This window comes from Pan paniscus, chromosome 2 (genome assembly GCF_029289425.2).
Source record: "Pan paniscus chromosome 2, NHGRI_mPanPan1-v2.0_pri, whole genome shotgun sequence".
Lineage (NCBI taxonomy): Eukaryota > Metazoa > Chordata > Mammalia > Primates > Hominidae > Pan > Pan paniscus.
Genome location: NC_085926.1, coordinates 42,420,521 through 42,435,996, shown reverse-complemented (window position 1 = coordinate 42,435,996; position 15,476 = coordinate 42,420,521). Strand labels below are relative to the sequence as shown.

Below are 15,476 nucleotides of genomic sequence, written 5' to 3'. Positions count from 1 at the left end.
GGGAACCCAGGAGCACCCCCACGTCCCTGGCTCCCAAAGAAGGCTCTCCCTGCTGGCTGCTGAAGCCAGGGGAGAGCATGCTCTGGGTAACCCAAGGTCTGGTTAACAGAGAACTGTTGCTTAAGTCATAGATGAATTTAGAGCCCCCACAAAATCCTGCTTCCCTGGAAGATAGCTAAACTCTGTGTAAGTGTCAGGGGCTCCTCAGCACTTGGAATGCCACCATCTGTGCTCTGGTGAGGCATGCAGTGTGGTGACGTGTTGGAGAGGAGCCAGCTTCCGTCTTCCTCTCAGGGTTACAGGCTGGGGTCTGGGTTATCTGCACTGGACAATGGGCACACATTCCATCTTGAAGAACAGATGTCCTGACCAGCACCAGCCACTTCACATGCACGCAAAGCCTGGAGTTGCATAATGGCTTTTCCGTGGAGCCGGAGGGAACTGGCTGGAAGCAGCAGGAGTGATTTAGGTATGTCACAGGAAGAGTTGCTTCTTTTTGCCAAAGACCCATTGGGAAGGGAGGAGAGGCGAACCCACCTCCCCAGGAGCCTAGTTCCCAAGGGCTGGGTGCTCCTTACTGCCAGGGAGGAGTCAACAGCCTCTTTGTCTTCCAGAGTGGGAGAGGGAGTTTGCCAAGGAGGGATGAGCTGCCTTTCAGACGCCTCTAACCAGGCTCCTGGAGGAGGAAACAGGATGAAATGAATCGTCCAGGAACAGGGAGGGTGGAGACTTTGCTTTGAGGGTTGGGGTGGGGATTGGTGACCAGAGCAGTTGTTTGAGAGCACTTCACCCCTGGGCACAGGGTGGTGTGCTGCAGGTTGCAGGGGGCAGGGAACCATGGGCTGTGCCACGCCGCCCTTCCTGGAAGCCCAGTCAGGAGCTACATGGGCTGGGTCCTGATGGGCACAGTGGCTTGCTCCAGGCTGGAGTGAGCAGCCTGTTGAAAGCCAGGGCAGGTGAATCCTAAGTCAAGATTCCTGCCTCCTACACCATTGCAGGGCTCTCCTGAAACCAGAAGGATAGGTTGAGTCCTGGCTCTGTGGTGATCTTGACCGTGCCATTAATTCAGCCTCTGCCCCTTCTGGACCTCAGTGTTGTCACCCGTGGAATGAAGGTGTTTAAGGGAAGGAGGAGAGAGGGAGGGCAGGGGGAAAAGAGAAGGGAGGTGGGTGATGAGTCTGCTCAGAAGAACCCAAATCCCTCCAGATATTTGTTGGTTTTGGTCATTTGCCTGTTGGCCGTTTGGAGTGGGAGGGCATACCCTTGCTTGTTAATGGAGTGTATCTGTTTTGGGACCCAGGGCTCTGAGTTGAGCATGTGGGGGAAGGGGTGGTGGGTGGAGGTTGACTGAAAGCAGGGCTGAAGGCTGCCCTGGAGCCATCACTATCATCTCTGCCTGAATGTCTGACTTCAACCACCTCAAGGGCAATTTTGCAATGAATTCCCAGGCACATAGCCTCAAGTGTCCAAATGTAGACACTTTAAGAGAGTACCGGGACGTGCTTTAAATTATGTATATTACACAAATATTTACATATTCATTAACAAACTATTTTATTTTATTGGTGGGCTTATGCAACATTTTCAATGAAGAATTCGAGCTGGGTACGGCAGCTCACACCTGTAATTCCAGCAGTTTTGGAGGCTGAGTTCGGGAAATTGCTTGACGCCAGGAGTTCAAGACTAGCCTGGGCAATATGGCAAGATCCTGTCTCTGCAAAAAAAAATTTTTTTTTAAATTAGCCAGGCACAGTGGCACACACCTATAGTTGTAGATACTTAGGAGGCTGAGGTAGGAGGATCCCTGAGGCTGCAGTGAGCTATGATTGCACCACTGCACTCTAGCCTAGGCAGCAGAGCAAGATCCTATAAAAAAAAATTGTTTCAAATATAAAATTCTTCCTAATTCATAATAGTAACATATATCCATGTACACTAAAACAAAAACCATTATGTGGATTATTCGGACATTAAAAATAGCATAAGCAGGCCGGGCATCCTGTCTCATGCCTGTAATCCCAGCACTTTTGGGAGGCTGAGGCGGGCAGATAGCTTGAGACCAGCCTGGGCAGCATGGTGAAACCCCACCTCTACAAAAAATACAAAAATTAGTTGGGTGTGGTGGTGCATTCCTGTAGTTCCAGCTACTTGGGGGGGCTAAGGTGGGAGGATTGATGCTTGCTCTCAGGACATGAAGGCTGCAGTGAGCCAGGACTGTCCCATTACTGGTAATACTAACTTTGATCATTTGGCTAAGGTAGTATCTCCCAGATTTTTTCACTTTAAAATTATCTTTTCTTCCCTTTGTTATTTGCGGGGGGTTTTTGGTTTGTTTTTCGTTTTTTCAAGGAAGGGTCTTACTCCGTTGCCCAGGCTGTTCCTATCAGAAATGACACAACTGTCATTTCCAGCTGTAATGTCATTACACAACTGTAATCCCAGCACTTAGGGAGGCCGAGGCGGGTGGATCAGGAAGTCAAGAAATCGAGACCATCCTGGCCAACATTGTGAAACCCCGTCTCTATTAAAAATACAAAAATTAGCTGGGCATGGTGGCGCACACTTGTAGTCCCAGCTACTCAGGAGGCTGAGGCAGGAGAATTGCTTGAACCCGGGAGGTGGAGGTTGCAGTGAGCCGAGATCACGCCACTGCACTCCAGCCTGGGTGACAGTGTGAGACTCTGTCTCAAAAAAAAAAAAAATGTGGTTGATTTTTGTTTGTTGATCTTGTGTTCTGCTACTTTGCTAGACTCACTTCTTATTTGGAGGAGTTTTAAAAAAGATTGCTTGTGATTTTCTACATAGACAGTTGTATCATTTCTGATAGGAACAGTTTTATTTTTTCCTTCTCAATCTATTTATTTTTCTTCTTTTATTGCAGGGGTTAGAAATTCTAGTACTATATATATGTATATATATATGTGTGTGTGTATATATATGTACATATATGTGTATATATGTGTATATATGTATATATGTATATATATGTGTATATATGTATATATGTATATATGTGTATATATGTATACATATGTGTATATATGTATACATATGTGTATATATGTATACATATGTGTATATGTGTGTGTGTGTGTGTATATATATATATATTATTTTTTTTTTTTTTGAGACAGAGTCTCACTCTGTCACCCAGGCTGGAGTGCAATGGTGCAGTCCACTGTAATCCTAGCACTTTGGGAGGCTGAGGCAGGCAGATCGCTTGAGACCAGCCTGGGCAACATTTTATTTATTTTTCTTCTTTTATTGCAGTGGTTAGAAATTCTAGTACTCTCTCTGTCTCTCTCTCTATATATATATTACGTGGTGTTTATGTGGTGAATTATACTGATTGTTCTTTAAATATTGAATCAGTCTTGTATACTTAGAATAAATCATACTTGGTCTTGTTGCATAATTATTTTTATACATTTCTAGACTGAGTTTACTAATTTTTGTTGAGGATTTTGGTGTCTAAGTTCATGGGAGATATTGGTTTGTAGTTTTCTTTTCTTGCAATATCGCAGTCTGGTTTTTTATTTTTATTTTTTATTTTTTTTTATTTTTGAGACAGAGTCTTGCTCTGTCTCCCAGACTGGAGTGCAGTGAAACGATCTCAACTCACTGCAACCTCTGCCTCCTGGGTTCAAGCAATTCTCCTGCCTCAGCTGGGATTACAGATGTGCCAGTAGCTGGGATTACAGATATGCACCATTATGCCTGGCTAATTCTTGTATTTTTAGTAGAGACAGGGTTTTGCCGTGTTGGACAGGCTGGTCTCGAATTCTTGGTCTTATGTGATCTGCCTGCCTCAGCCTCCCAAAGTGCTGGGATTATAGGCGTCAGCCACTGTGCCCGGCCTGCTGTCTGGTTTTTATATCAGGGTAATACCAGTCTCATAAAGTGAGTTGGAAAGTATTCCTTCCCCTTCTATTATTCTGGAGGATGTTGTGTGAAGTTGGTGTTAAGTTAAAAAAAAAAATTTGGTAGAATTCTCCATTGAAACTACCTGAGCCTGGATATTTCTTTTTTAGGAGTTTTAAAATTACGAATTCAATTTCTTCAGTGGTTATAGGACTATTCAGATTACCCATTACATCTTGGTTAAATTTTAGTAGTTTGTGATTTTGGAGGAATTGGTCCATTTCTTCAAGGGAGCAAATTTTTTTTTAAATCCACGTTTATTTATTGACTTTTCATTAGTTTAAATCCTTGAGGGGTACAGCATCACTCCGATTCCATGTCCAATAGTCTTAGCAGGAAGATCACTTTGGAATTTGGCATGAACCATGCCACTGTTTCCATGGGCCTTTTTGCCCAAATAGAATTCTGTTTCATCTCAGGCATAAACACCTTCAATTTTAAGAAGAGCTGTGTGCTCCCTTTGGTTCTGGAAACCCCGTTTATAGCCAGCAAAAATGGCCTTGGACCACAGTCTTCCAGACATATTTCCTTTTATAAGTCCTGTTACCAGCAGGCCTCCACAGGAGCCAAGATGGGGGGAAGAGCAAGGGAGTCAAATTTATCAGCATAAAATTGTAGTATTTCATTTATGACACTGGTGATTCGTGTTTTCTCTTTTTATCTTTGTGAGTCTTGTTAGGGGCTTATCATCTTTTTTAAATTTTTCAAACAAGCAGGCTATGTTTTATTGATTTTTCTCTATTATTTTTAAATTTTTAATTTCACTGATTTATAATCTTATCTTTATTATTTCCTCCCTTCTGCCTGCTTTGGGTTTATTTTTCTTTTCTTTTTCTAAAGTTTCTTCAGATGGGCGCTTACATTATTGATTCGAGACTTTCTCTTTTCTAATGTGAGCCTTTAGTATTGTACTTCCCTCTCAACCATTTAGCTGCACCCCACATATTTTGATATGTTATATTTTCATTTTAATTTAGTTCTATACATATATATGTGTGTATATATGTGTATCTCTGTGTGTGTAAACACATGTATGTATGTATGTGTAAACATATGTATGTATGTATGTATGTATGTGTGTGTGTGTATATATATATGTTTTTTTTTTTTTTAAGACAGGGTCTCACTCTATCACCCAGGCTGGAGTACAGTGGTACAATCTTGGCTCACTGCAACTTGTACCTCCCGGGCTCAAGTGATCCTCCCACCTCAGCCTCCTGATTAGCTGGGACTACAGGCATGTGCCACCACACCTGGTTAATTTTTGTACTTTTTTTTACATGCAGCCCAGGATGGCTTTGAATGCGGCCTAATACATATTCATAAACTTTCTTAAAACATTATGAGATTTTCTTGTGATTTTTTTTTTTTTTTACCTCATCAGCTATCATTAGTGTTAATGTATTTTGTGTGTGGCCCAAGACAATTATTCTTCTTCCAATGTGGCCCAGGGAAGCCAAAAAATTAGACACCCCTGGATATGGTCTGTCTTGGTGCATGTACCATGAATACTTACAAATAATGTATATTCTGCTCTTGTTAGGTGGAGTGTTCTATATACGTCAGTTTGATTCTGTTGGTTGGTTGTGTGGTTCAGTTCTTTTATATTCTTGCTAATTTTTTTTCCTAGTAGTTCTAACAAATGCTGAGAGTGGGGTGCTAAGGTTCTCAACTCTAATTGTGGGTTTTCAATTTCTCCTTTCAGATCACTCGTGTATTTTGAGGCTCTGTTATTTGGTATTTACACATTGAACATTGCCATATCTTTCTGGTGGATTGATTCTTTTATCATTATGTAATGGCCTTCTTTGCATCTAGTAATTTTCTTTGCTTTGAAGTCTACCTTATCTGACATTAATATACCTTTTATTGGGCTCAAAGTTTGCACGGTGTATTTTTTCCACCTTTATACTTTCAACGTACCTGTGTCTTTATATTTGAAATGAATTTCTTGTAGGCAGTATATTGTATCATCTTTAAAATCTACTGTGCCAATATCTGTTGTTTTACTGGTATATTTATATTCATTGATGATTTGCCATTTTCTGTTTGTTTAATCTACTTATCTGTATTAGTTCATTCTCACACTACTATAAAGAACTACCTGAGATTGGGTAATTTATGAAGAAAAGAGGTTTAATTGACTCACAGTTCCACAGGCTGTACAGGAAGAATGGCTGGGATGCTTCAGGAAACTTACAATCATGGCAGAAGGTGAAGGGGAAGCAAGCACATCTTACCACAGTGGAGCAGGAGAGAGAGAGCGAAGGGGAAGTGCTACACACTCTTAAACAACCAGATCTCAGGAGAACTCAATCACTATCACGAGAACAGTAAGGGGGAAAGCCACCCCCATGATCCAATCACCTCCCACCAGACCCCTCTCCCAATATTGGGAATTACAAAATTTGAGATGAGATTTGGGTAGGGACACAGAGCCAAACCATATCATTCTCATTCTGTATTTCTCTTTTCTTTTTGTTTATTTATATAAATTTATGGGGTATAAGTGCAATTTTGTTACATGCATAGATTGCATAGTGGTCAAGTCAGGGCTTTTAGGGTAGCCATTAGGGTAGCCATAACTCAAATAACATACATTGCACCAATTAAGTAATTTCTCATCATCTGTCGCTCTCCTACTCCTTCACCCTTCTGAGTCTCCATTATCTATCATTCTCCTCTCTACATCCATATATACACATATTTAGCTCCCACCGCTGAGTTAAAATCTTCAATATTTGTTTTTCTATGTCTGGCTTGTTTCACTTAAGATAATGACCGCCAGTTCCATCCATGTTACTGCAAAAGACATGGTTTTATTCTTTTTTAATGGTGAATGGTATTCTGTTGTATATATACACCACATTTTCTTTATCCAATTATCTGTTGATGGATATTTAGGTTGATTCCATACTTTGCTATTGTGAATAGTGCTGCAATAAATATATGAGTGCAGGTATCTTTTTGATGTATTGATTTGTATTTTTTTCTTTTTGAGACAGGATCTTGCTCTGTTGCCCAGGCTGGAGTATGGTGGCTTGATCATAGCTCACTGCAGCCTCGACCTCCCAGGCTCAAGAGATCCTCCTGCCTCAGCCTTCCAAGTAGCTGGGACTACAGGTGCACACCACCATGCCTGGCAAATTTTTTAATCTTTATTTTTAGTAGAGACAAGGTCTAACTATGTTGGTCTCAAACTCCTGGGCTCAAGCAATCCTCCCACTTCGGCCTCCCAAAGTGCTAACATTATAGGCATGAGTCACTGTGCAGGCCTGATGGGTTGATTTCTTTTCCTTTGGGTAGATACCCAGTAGTGGGATTGCTGGATCAGATGGTAGTTCTATTTTTAGTTCTTTGAGCAATCTCTGCACTGTTTTCCACAGAGATTGTGCTAATTTTCATTCCCACCAACAGCATATAAGAGTTCCCTTTTCTCTGCATCCTTGACAACATCTGTTACTTTTTGACTTTTTAATAATAGTGATTCTGACTGAGGTAAGGTGATAGCCCATTGTGGTTTTAATTTGTATTTCTCTGATGTTTAGTGATGTTGAGTATTTTTTCACATACCTGCTGGCCATTTGTATTCTTTTAAAAAATGACTATTCATGGGGCTGGGCACAGTGGCTCATGCCTGTAATCCCAGCACTTTGGGTGGCTGAGGCAGGCAAATCACGGGGTCAGGAGATCGAGACCATCCTGACTAACATGGTGAAACCCCATCTCTACTAAAAATACAAAAAATTAGCTGGGCATGGTGGTGGACGCCTGTAGTCCCAGCTACTCGGGAGGCTGAGGCAGGAGAACAGCATGAACCTGGGAGGCGGAGCTTGAAGTGAGCTGAGATCGCACCACTGCACTCCAGCCTGGGTGACAGAGCGAGACTATCTCAAAAAAAAAAAATATATATATATACTATTCATATCCTTTGCACACTTTTGGGGGGTACACAGTAGGTGTATATATTTATGGGATACATGAGATGTTTTGATACAGGCATACAATGCATAATAATCATATCATATAAAATGGGATACCCATTCCCTTAAGCATTTATCCTTTGTGTTATAAACAATCCAATTATACTCTTTTAGTTATTTTAAAATGTACAATTATTATTGACTATAGTCACCCTGTTACACTATCAAACACTAGGCCTTATTCATTCTTTCTAACTACTATTTTTGTACCCATTAACCATTCCCCACATCTCCTCCCTACCCTCCACTATTCTTCCCAACCTCTGGTAACCATCCTTCTGCTCTCTATCTCAATGAGTTCAATTGTTTTGTTTTCAGATCCCACAAATAAGTGAGAACATGCAAAGTTTGTCTTTCTTGGCTTGGCTTATTTCACTTAGCATAATGACCCTCAGTTCTATCCATGTTGTTGCAAATGACAGGATCTCATTCTTTTTTATGGCTGAATAGTACTCCATTGTAAATAAGTACCACATTTTCTTTATCCATTCATCTGTTGATGGACATTTTGGTTGCTTCTGAATCTTGGCTATTGTGAACAGAGCTGCAACAAACATGGGAGTGCAGATATCTCTCTGATATACTGATTTCCTTTCTGTTGGGTATATACCCAGCAGTGAGATTGCTGGATCATATGGTATTTTTATTTGCAGTTTTTTGTGGAACCTCCAAACTGTTCTCCATAGTGGTTGTGCTAATTTACATTCCTACCAACAGTGTATGAGAGATTTGTGCACCTTTAAATTTTTTTTTTTTTTTTTTTGAGACAGCTTTGCTCTGTTGCCCAGGCTGGAGTACAGTGGCGTGATCTCAACTCACTGTGACCTCCGCCTGCTAGGTTCAAGCAATTCTCATGCTTCAGCCTCCCAAGAAGCTAGGATTACAGGCATGCACCACCACATCCAGCTAATTTTTGTATTTTTTAGTAGAGACAGGGTTTCACCATGTTGGCCATACTGGCATCGAACTCCTGGCCTCAAGCAATCCACTTGCTCTGGCCTCCCAACGTGCTGGGATTACAGGCATGAGCCACTGCTCCTGGCCAAAAACTTTTTTTTTTTTTTTTGAGACAAGATCTTGCTCTGTCCCTGAGACTGGAGCATAGTGGCATGATCACGGCTCACTGCAGCCTTAACCTCCTGAGCTCAAGCAATCCTGTCTCAGCCTCTGAAGTAACTGGGACTACAAGCACATGCCACCATGCTCAGCTCATTTTTAAATTTTTTGTTGAGATAGGGTCTCACTATGTTTCCTAGGCTGGTATCAAACTCCTGAGCTCAAGCAATCCTTCTGCCTCAGGCTCCTGAGTAGCTAAGACTAAAGGAGTGCATCACCACACCTGGCTGTGTATTATCTTTTTGATGTGCTATTGGATTCAGTTGGCTAGTATTTTCTTGAGGACTTTTACATCTATGCTCATTAGGGATATTGATCTGTGTAGTTTTCTTTTTTGTTGTTTTTGTTGTGTCCTTGTCTGGATTTGGTATCACGATGATGCTGGCCTCATACAATGAGTTAGGAAGAACTCCCTCCTTCTCCGTTTTTGGGAATAGTTTCTAGAGGATTGATATTAGTTCTTTGTACGTTTGGTAGAATTTGGCTGTTAATCCATCTGGTCCTGGGCTTTTCTTTATTGGAAGATTTTTAAAATTACTGATTCAATCTTGTTATCGGTCTGTTCAAGGTTTCTATTTCTCCTAGTTCAATCAGGAAGATTGTATGTTTCCAGGAATTTATCTGTATCCTATAGATTTTCTAGTTAGTGAGCATATAGTTGCTCATAATAGTCTGTGATCTTTTGTATTTCTGTGGTATCGGTTGTAATATTTCCTTTTTCAGTTCTGATCTTATTTATTTGGATTTTTTCTCTTCTTTTCTTTTTCTTCATTAGTCTGGCTGGCAGTTTATTAATTTTGTTTATCTTTCGAAGAACCAACTTTTTTTTTTTTTTTTTAAATAGAGATGGGGTTTTGCTATATTGGCCAGGCTGGTCTCTCAAACTCTTGGCCTTAAGCAATCCTCTTTCCTCGGCCTTCTAAAGTTCTAAGATTACAGGCATGTGCTACCGTGCCCAGCCCAAAGTCTTCTTATGCTTATGTTGTTTTGTGTCCAGAGATTTTTAGTTGTAAGAGAGAGGACCAGGGAGAATGGGACAATTCATTTGGGTGGAACTGGAAAACTGTATAGTTGTTTTAAAATGAAGCATTATTAGTGTAAACAAGTCTCAAACACTCTTCTCCAAAGTAACTTATTGCTTGGTAAAATAATCTGTGAGGCACTTAAACATTACCTGAGCAAAATCTGAAAAGCACGCATTCCTCTCAGCAGATTCATCTCTGGTGACACGAATCTTAGTAGAATATGCAAAAATGAGCTAAGTATCACACTTAACTCTAAAAAGGAACTTCTTATTTTGAGTTAGACAAAAGATGAATCCATGCAGTATTTGTGAAAACTAGATCCAAGTCACAGTGTTCTTAAAAGTTACTATTGTAAATTAAAGTAGATTAAAACAAATCCAAACAGTATTTGTCCAAATTAAGATGAATCTAACCAGTTTTTGGTATCAGGATCTTGAACCTGGACCTTGGAACTGGACCTAGACCTTGGGCATTGTCCTAGTCCTTATGAATCTTGGATCTAGATTCAAATATTTTCTTTGGACTTAGAAATTAGATCAGTATCTTTAATTTTGAAGCTGGATCTTGGACCTATACCTCTGATCTGATCATGACCTGAATTTGGTTCTGTGCCTTGAAACTGGACATGAGCTCTTGACTTGTCCTTGGACTTCAATCTCTAAACTCTAAGTTGAACCTCAGACCTAAACATCAGACCTAAACCCGGGCATGACTATCAATATGGATATTGGACCTGGACTTTGTACCTCTGCAATGGACCCTGACTTTGGATCAGTAACCAAGTCCTGGACCTGAACTTTGTACTGGAAATATGGACCTGAACTTTGTGCTGGAAATATGTCTCAGACCTAGACATTGGTCTTATGCCAGCATCTTGCATCAGGACCTGATTGTTGGATCTGAATCTTGTGTCTGGACTTCAGACTTTGAACTGGTCACAAACCTTAGGCCTTGGCCTAGACTATGTACATGGATTTAGATCTTGGACTGAACATAAGATCTCAACTTAGATTTGAATTTTTCCATGAGCTGGGACTTGATTTTAGATCTCATTCTTGGTCATGAACCTGGATTTGGGACTTGAATCTTGGGCATTGACCTTTGACCTTGGGATCTTTGAGCTCAGACCTGGAGGACCTGAACATGATCTTGCTTAAAACTTGGTGCTAAAACTTGATCCTCAACCAAGACTGTGGGCCTGAGCCTTGGACCTGGACTTAGACCCTGACTTTGATCTGGTCTCAGATGTTGAAAGAACTTGGATTTATAATGTGGATTTGAACTGGACCTGGGTCTTAGATTAAGACTGGGAACCTAGAGCTGTATTTTGGATCTTAGATCTGGACTTCTAAACTTGGATTTGGACCTCAGATCTGGAATTCTGACCTGGACCTGGAACTGACTTAGGATATGAATTTTGAATCTGGAATTTAGTCATGGATTTTTTCATATCCTTGGATTTGCCAGTAGACCTGGATCTTGGACCTGAGTCTAGATCTAACATTTACATATTAAGTTAAACCTAGACCAGGACCTGAGGTTTAGACCTTGTCCTTGCCCTTCTACAGTAAACCTGCATTTGGATCTGGACCTCAGATGTGGAACTGGACTTGGATCTTGGAAATCAGTCTTGGGCCTTGACCAGAACCTCAGACCTGAACCTTGAACCTTGGCTTTGAACTTAGACCTTGGATCTAAAGTTTGGACCTTGACCTCAGACTTTGACATTTATTTGCTTCTTTGTCGTGAACTTATACCTGGAAATTAGACCTGAATATAGACCTTTGGCCTGGATCTTTGACCTTGTTTTGATCTAGACATTGGACCTGAGCTTAAACATGGAAATTGGACTTGCACATGGATGATGGGCCTGTACATGTATCTGGGCCTTATACCAGGACATGAACCTTGACCTGCATTGAGCTTGCATTTGAATGTGGACCTCCAACTTGGAACTGGACTTGGGATTAGGACTTCAAAGTCAACCTGGAAACTTGGACCCAAACTCAGCTCTGGACCTTAGAATAGGACCTTGACCAGAACCTGACATGGCTCTGGATATGGCTATGAGAACTTTGATGTGGACCTTGGACTTGGACCTCACACCTAGAACTTCAACCTAGATCTAGACTGTGAGCCAGGACTTTGAACTTTGGATTTGGCTTTGCATTGGACGTTAGACCAGACCTTATACACGAGAAATTGGACATGGATCTAGACCTTTTATTTTGACTTTGGACCATGATTTTGATGTTGGAACTAAAGTTTTAACTTTGATTCTGATTCTGAACTTGTTTTCTTTCTTATTGAGCAAGTACACCTGATTTTATTTAATTTTCAGCAAGAACATACTTTTGAGAAGAATGTACAAGACTGGGCTTGTTTATATATTTGGGGAAACTGCTTGTTTTCACACGTATCTGATTCATCTTAATTGCCTCTAACTTGAATAAGAAAGTACTTTTGATAATAATAATATGTGATAATAGACCTTTTCACACAAATATTGTTTAGATTCACTTTAACTCACTGTAACTTGCAATAGGAACTTTTGTGAACTCTATGTGAGTCTTAGCTGATTTTCACAAATGCTGCTAGAATTCAACAGTGTAATTGAGAGGAATGACTTTTTTTTAATTTTAGATTTTTTGCTTAGAAATGCTTATGTTCATTATAATTTCTTCTACAAAGCAATAGGGAGGTCCATGTTTTGAGGTCTAGGTTCAAGGTCCAAAATCCATTTCTAAAGTCCAAAACCTAGATTCAGTACCCTGGATCCAATGGTCTAGATCCACATCCAAAGTTCAGGTTCCAGGCCCAAGATCAGGTCTAATATGAGTTCAAAGAAAGGTCCAAGATCCAGGTCCAAAATTCTTACCCAGGTTTGAGGTCCAGGTGTAAGTTCTAGGTGCAATGTCCAGGTCCAATGCCAAAGTCTAGGTCCAGGTCCAAAATTCAGTTTCATGGTCTAAGTTAAGAGCAAAGTTTCATGCCTTAGGTTGGGTCCTATGTGCATTTCAAAGCAAGGTCCAAGATCCAGATCCAAGATTCATATTCAGGCCTGAGATCCAGGTTTAAGGTCCAGTTTTTAAAGTCCAGGTCCATGGTCAGGTCCAATGATCTGGCCAAATCCCAGTCTAAGGTGAAAGTATAAAGTCCAGATATCAAGGACAAGTCTATGTCTGAGGTTCAGGTCAAGATCTATAGTACAGGTTCAAATTCCAAGTCAATTTTTTCAGGTCTAATACCCAGGTGCAGGTCTAAAGTCAGGTTTGAGGTCCTGGATAAATCTAAGCATAGCTTAAGGTCCAACATCCAAGTCAAGTGTCATGGTGGTTGGAGATTTTATGTTCACTTCCAAGGCCTTCATTCAAGGTCAGTTCAGGTTTATGTCCAAGGTCCAGATCTGATGCCATAGTCCAATTTCTAGGTAAAAGATCCATAGTTTATCCTTGGGGTCCAGGTTCAAGGTTTATGTCTGACGTCCATATCCAAGATTTAAAGTCCAGGACCATATCCTAATTCTAGTTTCAAAGTTTTATTTGAAGGTTCAAGACTAGTATGTAGATAGTCATCTATTTTATCATTTACTACAATAAAATATACACAAATCTATTATAAAAAGTTAAAATTTATTACAACTTACACACACAGACTGCACATGTTGCTATTCACAGTCAGGATAAATTCAAAAGTAAAGATGCAATATTAAATCATAACTGCATAAAATTAACCATGATACATACTGTATTACTGTAGTAATTTCGTAACCACCTCCTGTTGCTGTTGCAGTGACCTCAAGTGTTGTAAGGATCTGCTTAAAACACTGTGTGATGCTAAGCATCTTCACATGAAGAATTCAACCCTCGAGCAAATTGCATTTTGCAGTAAAAAGTGATCTGCTGCAGTTCTCCTGTATTTTTCATCATGGTTAGTGCAACATTATAAACTTTGAATAACACCATGGGACACATACAAAGTACCACTAATGACGCTGGAAGTGCTCCTAAAAAGCAGAGAAAAGGCATGACATTACAAGAAAAAGTTGAATTGAAAAAGTCGAAAAATATGCACCATGGATTGAGGTCTGCAGCTCTGGCTGCCCACCATTTTAAAATGAATGAATCCAGTGTAAGGACTATTGTAAAAATAGTGAAGTCATCGTGCCAGCTGTGCCAACAGGTGTGAAAACCTTGGACTTACTGTGAAACAGGTTGTTATCTCATGTTGAAAATGCAGCTCTTATGTGGGTGCAGGATTGCTATAAAAAGGCATATCCTATAAACTCTAATATGATTCAAGAAAAAGCGAAGTCATTATATGACAACTTAAAGCAAAAGGAAGGATCTAAAGCCTGAGAATTTAATGGCAAAAAAGGATGATTTGATAATTTTAGAAAGTGATTTGGCCTTTAAAATGTCAAAATAACAGGAATAGCAGCTTTTGCCAACTTAGAGGCAGCAGAGAACTTCCCAGGCACCATCACGAAAAGCACTGAGGAGAAAGGATATCTGCCTGAATAGGTTTTTATGCAGATGAAAGTACTCTATTCTGTAAAAAAAAAAAAAAATGCCACAAAGGGCATTTATTAGTAAGAAAGAGAAGTGGGCACCAGGATTTAGGGCAGGAAGGGATAGGCTAATGCTACTGTTTTGTGCAAATGCAATCAGGTTTATGATTAGGAGTGCTCTTATCTATAAAGCTGCTAACCCTAGAGCCTTGAAGGGAAGAGATAAACTCCAACTGCCAGTCTTTTGGTTGTACAACAAGAAGGCCTGGACAATGAGAACACTTTTTCTGGATTGATTCCATTGATGCTTTGTCCCTGAAAGTCAGGAAGTACCTTGCCATTAAGAGACTGCATTTTAAAGTTATTTCACTATCAGACAATGCTCCTTGGCCACCTCTGGGTGAACCCATGAGTTCAACACTGAAGATGTCCAAGTGGTCTACTTGCCCCCAAACACAATGTCTCTAATTCAGCTTCTAGATGAGACAAGCATAAGGACAACTAAGTTGCATTACATATAGTATTCTATGGGAAGGATTGTCAATGCTATGGAAGAGAACCTCAAGAAAATCTGGATGGATTAATTACACCATTGAAAATGTCATTGTTGTCATAGTAAAAGCTGTGAAATCTATCAAGCCCAAAACAATAAATTCCTGCTAGAGAAATCTGTGTCCAGATGTGCAAGATTTCACAGAATTTATGACAGAGCCAATCAAGGAAATCATAAAAGAGATTGTGGATATGGCAAGAAGGTAGAGGATGAAGAGTTTAGAGATATGGATGTTGGAGAAATTCACGAGCTGACAGACACTACACTAGAGGAATTAACAGAAGACGACTAATGAAGATGAATGCTTCTGAACCAGTGTCAGATGATGAGGAAGAAGACATAGAAGAAGCAGTGCCAGAAAACAAATT

General features: G+C 40.3%; 1 protein-coding gene across 1 annotated transcript in view; it reads left to right on the top strand.

Annotated features, from left to right (window-relative positions):
• Positions 1 to 270: 270 nt before the first annotated feature.
• Positions 271 to 15,476, top strand: part of LYZL4 (lysozyme like 4) — a 114,534-nt gene continuing 99,328 nt past the window's right edge. The window contains exon 1 of the mRNA XM_063602280.1: positions 271 to 469. The gene's annotated coding sequence lies outside the window, so the exon portion shown is untranslated. The remainder of the gene's footprint in view (positions 470 to 15,476) is intronic.